A 12759-nucleotide genomic window follows, 5' to 3' on the forward strand; every position below is an offset into this window, starting at 1 on the left:
GCACTTTGGCCTCGTCGATGAAATACGGACCGTAAACTGGTATACGGCCCGTAAACTGCCTTGTCGCCTTTTCAACATTCCAAAACTTCAACTTTCTGCCAAAGACTCAGATGGTTAAATACGACTTGAAATACGGACCGTAAACTGAAATACGACCCGTAAACTGAGTTCGTAAATCACCATGTCCTCAGCCTACCTTTCTGGTTTTGTTATGCTTAAATACGCCCATGAAATACAGCTCGTATTCTAGAATACGGACCGTAAACTGAGTTTACGACCACTGTGCACTTTCAACTACTGTTCATTTCGAATCAGATTTCAAGTTTTAAATAAGAGATCCAAGTCCATTTATTTCATTTTCATTTTTCATTCTCCACAACTCAAGACTTCTCTAGAAACTTCCACACATTTTATATACAAGAAATCATGAGAAATTGATAATGGACTTCATCAAATTAACAAAACCAAGTGTGGGAAACTCATCAAAGTTCATCCAAGTTAAGAAATTTCAAGAGAAGTAAACTAGGGTTTTGGTGCAAGAAGAGTAATACCACTCAAGGCTTGTTCCTACAACATCTAAGGTAAGTTTTATGGCATTTAAATATTATTTAGGGAATGGAAGAGTTGAAACACTTGGATTATAGAAGGATGTAAGAAATGGGTCATGAAAGTGTGAATAGTAGCATTGTTGAGTAAGGCTTTGAATTGAGCCATGATCATTGATAGTTTGTGATTATAAAAATGTTATGAATGACATTTAGAACATGGAATAAGTATCCTATGTGAGAAAAATGCAACAATGAACCATGGCCATGATTATGGAGAAATTGAAGACAAATTGTGAAATACGGATATTGTAAACGAATGATGAGTGTTGTCTATCATATTGAGAATGTTGTTATGAACATTTGAGAGTTGATATAGAATATGGGAAGAGTTGTATAAATGAAGGAAATGCTGTCCAATTTTCTCTAGCGTTATTAAGTCGTTGTTATAATTGTTAGCTAATGTCGATAGGAATTCTCTTGAAGGTAGAACGTATGCACTAAAGGGGAACAAGCAAGCGATAGATTAGTAAATGAAAAAGGTATGTAAGGCTTATCCGTTCTTTCAAAGGCATGAATCTTTCAAGATTTCCATGATCCTCCTATATGATGGAGTTTATGAGTCCTTAAATATACTAAACTACATACGAGCATGCTAATGATGATGATGAATTAAAGTATAGAGATTCGAGAGTTCATGATATGATGATCCCATAATGCTGATGATGTCATTATTGTTAACACTTACCTTATGCACTATTTCCTTCACGGTGAGGCAAAGTACTCATAAATGTTCATAATATAATCGGGGGTTTACGACCTTACGTCACCCCGACATAGCCATGGTTGTCTTTAAAGTCTAATGTATGCTCCTAATGCTAAATGTTAAATGATGCAAATTCATGGTATGTCTACAAAATGATCAATAATGCTAGCTTATAATATGCCTATGTTATGTATGAACATGTCAAGCTATGATAAGATTATAATATGTTCATGAGATGTGTAATAATGATGGGTTATGATTGACTATATGACGATGTGATTCCACCGTGCCAATATGGCCGGGCATGTCACCGCTAAAAGCGGGCTGCATATGATTCCACCGTGCCTAGATGGTCGGGCATGTCACCGCTAAGGCGGGCTGCTATGTTTACACCGAGCCTACAGGGCCAGGCATGATCACCCCTAGTAGGTGGCATATGATGGTTACCCAGATGCGGGTTAACGATGCGGATTACGATGTGATGATATATGTGATGACATGTGTGATGTGAGGACATATGGATCAAGAATATGTAAAATATGATATATGTAAGGAATGTATTTGCCTATGACACTCATGCAGGTCATGTCCTTCTCTTATGGTTCATGATCCTTCTATTATTTTTATTTCATTCCTGTCTTACATACTCAGTACAATGTTCGTACTGACGTCCGTTTTCTTTGGACGCTGTGTTCATGCCCATAGGTAGACAGGGAGGCGATATTGATCCAGACTCGTAGTAGCTGTTAGCTGATTGAGAGCACTCTGTTGTTCCGGAGGTGCTTATGATGATTCTTTGGTGTACATTTGTTTATGTTGGGCCCAACGGGGTCCTGTCCCGTCTATGTGTCTTGTACTCCAGTAGAGGCTCGTAGATACACGGTGTTGGTTATGTGGTCTCACGAGTTTGCCATTATGTATATGTATATATATTTTATTTTGATAGACTAAAGGCTCATGTATATAAAAGCATTATGTTTTGAAATGGAAGGTGATTTTTCTTATAGTTTGAGTGTGAAATTGATGAGGGAACGTCGAATAAGCACAATGAGTAATAGAACGAGCGGTGCTCAGTGGTTAGCCCCTGGTACCCGTCGCGGCCCCTAGCTAGGTCGTGACAAAAGTGGTATTAGAGCAGTTCAGTCCTAGGAAGTGTCTACGAGCCGTGTCTAGTAGAGTCTTTTTTATGGTGTGTTGCGCGCAACGCTAATAAACAAGAGGCTACATGGCATTTAGGAAAAATGACCTTCTTTCATCCAATGAGATCGTGTGATAGAGCCGTGTATAAGATTTTATCCTCCCTAATAGAGTGTTGTGATTTCAGAATGCCGCCAAAGGGAAAAGCTACAGCCGTCCAGAAGGGTAAGACTACGACAAAGAGGCGGGTGGAAAGAGAGCCTCCGATGAATGTAGAAGAGGGCGAGTCACATAATGAGGCCCTATCTAATACTTCCTCCACCCCGCCTAATGTGGAAGGACAAGGAGGAGCTCCAACTCCAATTCCTCCACCGGTTGCTTCGGGGTCAACAAATGACCGAGGATATACATCTATTGACACAGTTGGTTGCCGCCCAGGCACAGCGGCAAAATGCAGGCCCGAGTGATCGGTCAGCCCGTGATTTCATGACTTTAAATCCTCCAGAGTTCTTCGGGTCGAAGCCGGATGAAGATCCGCATGGCTTTATTGATGAGATGTTGAGGACCCTAAAGATTATTCATGCCTCTGAGACTGAATCCATGGAGTTGGCCTCTTATAGACTTCGAGATGTGGCAGTATTGTGGTATAATAATTGGATAGCATTGAGACAAGAGAATGCGCCTCCGCCTGTATGGCAAGAATTTGTAGATGCTTTTATCCGTTACTATTTGCCACCCGAGGTCCGCCGAGCTAGAGCAGATAGATTTCTAAATTTGAGGCAAGGAAATATGAGTGCCCGGGAGTATAGCATGCAATTTAATTATTTGGCTAGATATGCCCCGACTATGGTGTTACACCTCGAAAAGTTTCCGTGAGTCTACAATGAATAGATCAACGAATGGTATGAGTGTGCGGTGTTTTACTAAGTAGGGAATGACGATTCATGAATTTTTGGAAATAAGGAAGTTGCAGAAATTCATTTCAGTCCAGTGGTCGTAAAGCACAATACCGCCCGTAAAGTGATTTACGGACCGTAAAGTGCGATCGTCCTCCAACACTCCAAGAAATTCAACTTTCTGTTAAATGTTGAAATGGTAAAACACGACCCAGAATACGGACCGTAAACCTCGATCGTAAATCACCATGATGACAACCGACCCTTTTGTTTTTGATATGCTTAAATACGCCCATGAAAGACGGACCGTAAACCAGTATACGGCCCGTAAACTGTTGTTCACGACCACTGTACACCCCGACTGTTGATCATTAAAAATAAAACTTTGAGTTATTAAAAGGGACCCAAGCCTCATTTTATTTCATTTTATCATCTACACAACTCAAGAGCTTTCTAGAGAATTATCCAAACACTTCATCTACAAGAAGGACCAAGGGAAATTAAGATCAACAACATCAAATTCATGAATCAAAGTCTATGAAACTCAAGTGAAGTTCATCCAAACCAAGAGACCCCAAAGGAGGTGAAGTAGGGTTTTGGTGAAAGAGGAGAGGCTTCACTCCAGGCATGTTTCACCAACCTCTAAGGTAAGTTTGATGACTTTTCCATGATGACTAAAGTATTTATATGATGAAACACTTGGATTATGAGATGGTGTAATAAACGGGTCATAAAATGTGAATAGTGTTATAATTGAATGATAGTGGGATTGAATCATGAATGTTGATGTGTTGTGAGTATAAAGATGTTATAAATGGCGTGTAGACCATGAAATGGGTGTGTGGTATGAGAAAACATGATAATAAGCTAGAACCCATGAATGTGGAAATTTGGAGAAAAATGGTGGATTTTGCTCAATGTATGTAAATGACGATTGTTGATTACAATATTGTGAGTGTTGTTGTGAGAGTTTGGGAATTGAGATTGGACACGGGAAAAGTAGTACAAACAAAGGAAATGCTGCTCAATTTTTCCTAGAAATAACGATGCGTTCCTATAGTCGGTTAACTAACGTAATGTGCATTCTCTCGTGAAGGTAGCAACGTGATATTGAAAGGGATCAAGTGAACGGTAACTTAACTAAGTGACAAAGGTATGTGAGGCTATTCCTTTTCTTTCTATGGCATGAATCCCATAATATGATTCTTCTCCCTTTCCATGATTCTCCTATATCCCGGAAAGCCAAGAGTCTAAGATCATGAATAGCTATATGAGTCAAGAGATATGATATGACGTTGTTATAAAGTAAATGATGTTGTTCCTTGTATATACTCACCTTATATACTAATCTTTTCAAGGTGAGGCAGAATGTTCATATATGTTCATAATGGAATCGAGGGTTCACGACCTTACGTCTCAATAGAATGCAGTTGTTCTAGAGTCTTTATGCATGTACGATGACAAGTATATTTTGATAAGCATATTATTATAAGTATTTTATGAGGAGCATGTCATGATTGCATCACACCGGGCCTAGTTGGCCGGGCAGTCACCGCGAAAGCGGGCAGCTATACGATACACCATAGCCAGTTGGCATAGGCAGACACCACTAGTGGGCGGCATGAGATGGTACCGCGGACGCGGGAGGCCTGGACGCGGGCTAATGTTATTGATTATTACACCGTTCCTACATGGACGAGTAGCTTACATATTATGCCTATACGATATGGTGATGAGTATGAGTAAGATAGCATGCATTACTTCTCTTATGATTGTCATTCAGATCCAGATGTTCCATATTGATGTTCTCATTATATTATTGTTTCCTGTCTTTATTGTTTATGCCTCTCATACTCAGTACAATATTCGTACTGACGTCCGTTTTATTTGGACGCTGTGTTCATGCCCACAGGTAGACAGGGAGGCGAGCTCGATCCGGATTCTTAGGAGCTGTCAGCTGATTGAAAGCACTCCATTGTTCGGAGGTGCTTATGATTATTCTTTTCGTACATATGCATATTTTGGGCACGACGGAGTCTTGTTCCGTCTATATATATACAGTCTGTCAGTAGAGGCTCGTAGATACGCAGTGTGGGATAGATGGTCTCACAAGATGTTATTATATGTGTATATTATTTTGATCGCCGAGAGGCAAAGGTATATAAAGCTTTTATATTTCTATCTAAAATATGTTTTCCCTATAATTCGTGTATGAAGTTGATAAAAAGGGCCTTAAGTGAGTAAGATAAGTGGTAGAGTGAGTGGTGCTCGGTGGCTAGCCCCGAGTACCCGTCGCGGCCCCTAGCTGGGTCGTGACAGGTGGCCGACAGAGGAGACCGGGTACATAGATTCGTGAGTGGCTTAGGGCCACATTTGTTTAAAGATTGTTTGACAGCTTCATTGCAAGATGGGATGGACATTTCCCGTATACAAGCCCACGCCCAGAACTTAGAGGGGCGACAACAACCATAAAAGAGTGATCGCGACATTGATAGGAGGCAAAGCAAAAGGGCCAGAACTGTGGGCACAGGTAGTGATTATAGAGGGGGATCGAGGCAGACTTATTCTCGACATTCAGGCCAGTCAGCGACTAGTGTGCCTCCACGATTCGCGGATAGGAGATTTGATCGCTCTTTTCCTTCAGGACAGGGTCAGAGTTCGAGAGCTTCGGGTTCTCAGTTTGGGGGTGATTATAGTCAGAGGAGACCACTAGTTCCACGATGTAACCGGTGCCGAAAATTACACTCAGGGTCGGGTCGCCAGGACACAGATGCTTGTTACGTTTGTTGACAGACTGGGCATTTGATGCGAGATTATCCCTCCCGGTATGGTAGAGTTGGGGTTCAGCCCACAGGCTCAGCAGCCAGTTCCTTGTCAGTACGCCCGGTAGGGTAGACTCCTCAGACTTCAGCAGGAAGAGGTAGAGGCAGAGGGGGAGCACCTACTTCAGGCGCCATTCAGCCCCGTGTATATGCTTTAGTCGGACAGCAGGATCTTGAGCCCTCTCCGAATGTGGTCATAGGTATATTGTCTATATTCTCCCCCGATGTGTATGCATTGATAGATCCGGGTTCTACACTCTCTTATATTACGCCATATGTTACTAGTTGTACTGGGTGAAACCTGAGTCAATCAAACCTTTTGAGGTGTCTACTCTGGTTGGTGATGCCGTGATAGCAAGACAAGTGTATAAAAATTGTGTAATTGTGATATGCGATCGCCAGACCAAAGCTGATTTGATTGAGCTGGAAATGATAGATTTCGATGTAATTATGGGTATGGATTGGTTGGCCTCATGCTATGCTAATGTTGATTGCCGAACGAAAGTGGTTCGATTTCAATTTCCGGGAGAGCCCATGCTTGAATGGAAGGGTAATACAGCATCTCTGAAGGGTAGCTTTATTTCCTACCTTAAGGAAAAAAAGATGATAGCTAAATGCTATATTTATCATCTAGTTCGAGTTCATGACACCGAGGCAAAGTCGCCAACTTTCCAATCCATTCCGGTAGTGAATGAATTCCCAGATGTATTTCCTGATGAGCTTCCAGGTCTTCCTCCAAAAAGAGAAATTGATTTTGCTATTAATGTGTTGCCGGACACCAAGCCTATTTATATTCCTCCGTATCGAATGGCTCCGGCAAAATTGAAAGAGCTAAAGGCACAGTTGAAATATTTTCTTGAAAAAGGGTTTATTAGACCCAGTTCTTCACCGTGGGGAGCACCCGTTCTATTTGTAACGAAGAAAGATGGCTCCCTACGAATGTGTATTGCTTACAGGCAGTTGAATAAGGTGACGATAAAGAATAAATATCCTCTTCCAAGAATTGATGATTTATTTGATCAATTACAAGGCGCCAAGTGGTTTTATAAAATAGACTTGAGGTCGGGTTATCATCAAGTCAGAGTTAGAGAAGCAGACATTCCTAAAACAACTTTCAGAATGAGATATGGCCACTATGAATTCCGGGTGATGTCGTTTGAATTAACTAACGCTCCGTCAGTGTTTATGAATTTGATGAATAATGTATTCAGGCCACTCTTGGATTTATTCGTGATAGTGTTCATTGATGACATCTTGGTATATTTTCGCACGGAATCAGAACATGCAGATCATTTACGTATCGTACTTGGTATTCTTCGAGCTCGAGAATTATATGCAAAATTTTCAAAGTGCGAGTTTTGGCTAAATTTTGTAACCTTTCTGGGCCATATCATTTCAAATGATGGCATTCGAGTTGACACTCAGAAAATTGAAGCTGTGAAGACTTGGCCAAGGCCTGCGACGCCTACAGAAGTTCACAGTTTTCTGGGATTGGCAGGTTATTATAGGAGATTCGTAGAGGGCTTTTCATCTATTTCAGCCCCATTGACGAAGCTAACCCAGAAGTCAGCTAAATTCCAATGGAATGATGCTTGTGAGCGCAGCTTCCAAGAGTTGGAAGACAGATTGACCTCAGCTCCGGTCTTAACACTTCCAGAAGGTTCAGATGGCTATGAGGTGTATTGTGACGCTTCCATTGTTGGATTGGGATGTGTATTGATGCAACACGGTAGGGTTGTTGCATATGCTTCGAGGCAGCTGCGGAAACATGAAAAGAACTATCCAACTCATGATCTCAAGTTGGCTGCGGTCATTCATGCCTTGAAAATGTGGAGACATTACTTGTATGGTGTGCATGTTGACATTTACACAGATCACAAGAGTCTTCAATATATTTTCAAACAGAAGGAGTTAAATCTGCGGCAAAGGCGGTGGTTAGAATTACTGAAAGATTATGATGTTAGCATTTTATACCACCCTGGAAAAGCGAATGTAGTAGCTAATGCGCTTAGCCGCCGATCAATGGGCAGTGTATGTGAGGTTCCTCCGGAAAAGAAAGAGATAGTTCATAAGCTCCATCAACTAGCTAATCTTGGAGTACGTGTAATTGATTCGGGTAATGCAGGGATTAGTATTAATGATCCCATAGTCTCATCCTTGAACATGGAAATGAAAGAGCACCAGTATGAGGATCCTAAACTGTGCCATTACATAGACATATCTCATGGAAAAGAGAAGTATCCATTTGAAGTTTCTACGGATGGAATTCTTAGATACCGAAGCAGGATATATGTGCCTAATGTGGCGGAATTGCGCCGATGAATTTTAGAAGAAGCACATTGTTCTCGGTATTCTATTCACCCAGATGCCACCAAAATGTACCATGATCTCAAGTTAATATATTGGTGGGATGGCATGAAGAGAGACATAGCGGAATTTGTAGCACAGTGTCCAAATTGCCAACAAGTAAAGATTGAACATCAAAAGCCAGGAGGCTTATTGCAAGCAATGGAGGTCCCTACTTGGAAATGGGAAGTAATCAACATGGATTTTATTGTGGGGTTACCTCGTTCCCGTGGCAAGTATGATTCTATATGTGTGATCGTGGATAGATTGATGAAAGCATCCCCTTTTCCAGTTAGAACCACGTACTCAGTAGAAGACTATGCGAGGTTGTATCTCAAGGAAATTGTGCGACTTCATGGTATACCATTATCTATTATCACAGATAGAGGAGCATAGTTTAGAGCCAAGTTCTGGAAGTCCTTTCAAGAGGGTCTAGGCACTCAAGTGAAGCTTAGCACGACATTTCACCCGCAGACCGATGGACAAGCCGAGCGTACTATTCAGACCTTGGAAGATATGCTACGAGCATGTGTACTGGATTTCAGTGGTAGTTGGGACGACCATTTGCCGCTAATCGAATTCGCATACAACAATAGCTACCATTCCAGTATTTAAATGGCTGCATACGAAGCTTTATATGGGAGGAAATGTAGATCCCCAATCGGATGGCTTAAAATAGGAGAAGTACAGCTAGTAGGCCCCGAATTTATTCAGCAAGCGGTGGAAAAAGTTAAGGTGATCCGAGGTCGATTGCTGACAGCCCAAAGTCGCCAAAAGTCTTATGCGGACAATCACCGACGAGACTTGGAATTCCAGGTTGGTGATTGGGTATTTTTGAAAGTGTCGCCAATGAAAGGGGTGATGAGATTTGGCAAGAGAGGGGAAGTTAAGTCCTAGATATATTGGACCCTATAAAATTATCCGCAAGGTGGGTCATGTCGCCTATGAATTGGACTTGCCTTCGGAGCTTGAATCAGTCCATCCAGTCTTCCATGTTTCGATGCTCCGCAAGTGTGTTGGAGATCCCACAAAGATTGTCCCGATAGATGATGTGCAAGTAACAGCAAAGCAAACCTATGAAGAAGTGCTTATTGCTATTCTAGACAGGCAAGTACGAAGACTTCGAAATAAGGAAGTAGCCTCAGTCAAGGTCTTATGGAGAAACAACAACCGGGAAGAAATGACTTGGGAGGCGGAAGAGAAGATAAAATCCACGTACCCGCATTTATTTCAACCCCAGTAGAGATTCAAGATGAAACGCCAACTATATAGGGTATATATGCTTACTTTTCATGCTTTTGGTCGTGTGTGGCCATAGATATGTTGATATTGTGATGTATCCCTGTGAGGCAATGATATTATGGGTTGTTGTGATAGGATGGTAGTGCCATATTACAGAGGAAACTCTGGCGAAATTTTTCTAGAATCCCCGATGACTTAACATTCAAGGACGAATGTTCCCAAAGGGGGAAGAATGTTACACCTCGGCAATTTCCAAACTCGTACAGTGAGTAGACCAACGAAGAATACGAGTATACGATGTTTTAATCAGAAGGGAATGATGTTTGACGACCTTAAGTAAGATTTCAAAGGCAATGGGAATAAGAGGTAGGTTATGAGCCCAACGACTATTTATATGTTCTGAAAATATGAAAAGTTGCAGATTTGCACTTTGGGGTCATCGATGAAATACGGACCGTAAAGTGGTATACGGCCTGTAAACTGCCTTGTCGTCTTTTCAACATTCCAAAACTTCAACTTTCTGCCAAAGACTCGGATGGTTAAATACGACTTGAAATACGGACCGTAAACTGAAATACGGCCCGTAAACTGAGTTCGTAAATCACCATGTCCTCAGCCTACCTTTCTGGTTTTGTTATGCTTAAATACGCCCATGAAATACGGCCCGTATTCTAGAATATGGACCAAAAACCGAGTTTACGACCACTGTGCACTTTCAACTACTGTTCATTTCGAATCAGATTTCAAGATTTAAATAAGAGACCCAAGTCCATTTATTTCATTTTCATTTTTCATTCTCCACAACTCAAGACTTCTCTAGAAACATCCACACATTTCATATACAAGAACTCATGAGAAATTGATGACCAACTTCATCAAATTAACAAAACCAAGTGTGGGAAACTTATCAAAGTTCATCCAAGTTAAGAAACTTCAAGAGAAGTAAACTAGGGTTTTGGTGCAAGAAGAGTAATACCACTCAAGGCTTGTTCCTACAATATCTAAGGTAAGTTTTATGGCATTTACATGTTATTAGGGTATGGAAGAGTTGAAACACTTTGATTATAGAAGGATGTAAGAAATGGGTCATGAAAGTGTGAATAGTAGCATTGTTGAGTAAGGGTTTGAATTCAGCCATGATCATTGATAATTTGTGATTATAAAAATGTTATGAATGACATTTAGAGCATGGAATAAGTATCCTATGTGAGAAAAATGCAACAATGAACCATGGTCATGATTATGGAGAAATTGAAGACAAATTGTGAAATACGGATATTGTAAACGAATGATGAGTGTTGTCTATCATATTGAGAATGTTGTTATGAACGTTTGAGAGTTGATATAGAATATGGGAAGAGTTGTATAAACGAACTAAATGCTATCCAATTTTATCTAGCGTTAGTAAGCCATTCTTATAATTGTTAGCTAATTTCGATACGAATTCTCTTGAAGGTAGAACGTATGCACTAAAGGAGAACAAGCAAGCGATAGATTAGTAAATGACAAAGGTATGTAAGGCCTATCCCTTCTTTCAAAGGCCCGAATCTTTCAAGCTTTCCATGATCCTCCTATATGATGGAGTTTATGAGTCCTTAAATATACTAAACTACATACGAGCATGCTAATGATGATGTTGAATTAAAGTATAGAGATTCGATAGTTCATGATATGATGATCCTATAACGCTGATGATGTCATTATTGTTAACACTCACCTTATGCACTATTTCCTTCAAGGTGAGGCAAAGTACTCATAAATGTTCATAATATAATCGGGGGTTTACAACCTTACGTCACCCCGACATAGCCATGGTTGTCTTCAAAGTCTAATGTATGCTCCTAATGCTATATGTTAAATGATGCAAAGTCATGGTATGTCTACAAAATGATCAATAATGCTAGCTTATGATATTCCTATGTTATGTATGAACATGTCAAGCTATGATAAGATTATAATATGTTCATGAGATGTGTAATAATGATGGGTTATGATAGACTATATGACGATGTGATTCCACCGTGCCAATATGGCCGGGCATGTCACCGCTAAGGCGGGCTGCATATGATTCCACCGTGCCTAGATGGTCGGGCATGTCACCGCTAAGGCGGGCTGCTATGTTTACACCGAGCCTAGAGGGCCGGGTATGATTACCACTAGTGGGCGGCATATGATGGTTACCCTGACGCGGGTTAACGATACGGATTACGATGTGATGATATATGTGATGACATGTGTGATGTGATGTCATATGTATCATGAATATGTAAAATATGATATATGCAAGGAATGTATTTGCCTATGACACTCATGTAGGTCATGTCCTTCTCTTATGGCTCATGATCCTTCTATTATTTATTTCATTCCTGTCTTACATACTCAGTACAATGTTCGTACTGACGTCCGTTTTCTTTGGACGTTGTGTTCATGCCCGTAGGTAGACAGGGAGCCGAGCTTGAGCCACACTCATAGGAGCTATTAGCGGATTGAGAGCACTCCGTTATTCCGGAGGTGCTTATGATGATTCTTTTGTGTACATTTGTATATGCTGGGCCCAACGGGGTCCTGTCCCGTCTATGTGTCTTGTACTCCAGTAGAGGCTCGTAGATACACGGTGTCGGTTATGTGGCCTCACGAGGTTGCCATTATGTATATGTATACATATATCATTTTGATAGCCTAAAGGCTCATGTATATAAAAGCATTATGTTTTGAAATGGAAGGTGATTTTTCTTATACTTTGAGTTTGAAATTTATGAGGGAACGTCGAATAAGTACAATGAGTAATAGAACGAGCGGTGCTCGGTGGTTAGCCTCGGGTACCCGTCGCGGCCCCTAGCTGGGTCGTGACAGTATCTTAGTCCTACCATGCATGGAGTTTAATAAAGTAAGGGAGACTTCATATTCTCATGATCGTAAAATAAAGATGTGTCTAATGTACCAAAATATCATTTGGATTTTGCTGTCTTAAGCATGCCATGGCGAAAGTTGGAACTTAAAAATTT

This window comes from Lycium barbarum, chromosome 3, assembly GCF_019175385.1.
Source record: "Lycium barbarum isolate Lr01 chromosome 3, ASM1917538v2, whole genome shotgun sequence".
NCBI classification, from domain to species: domain Eukaryota; kingdom Viridiplantae; phylum Streptophyta; class Magnoliopsida; order Solanales; family Solanaceae; genus Lycium; species Lycium barbarum.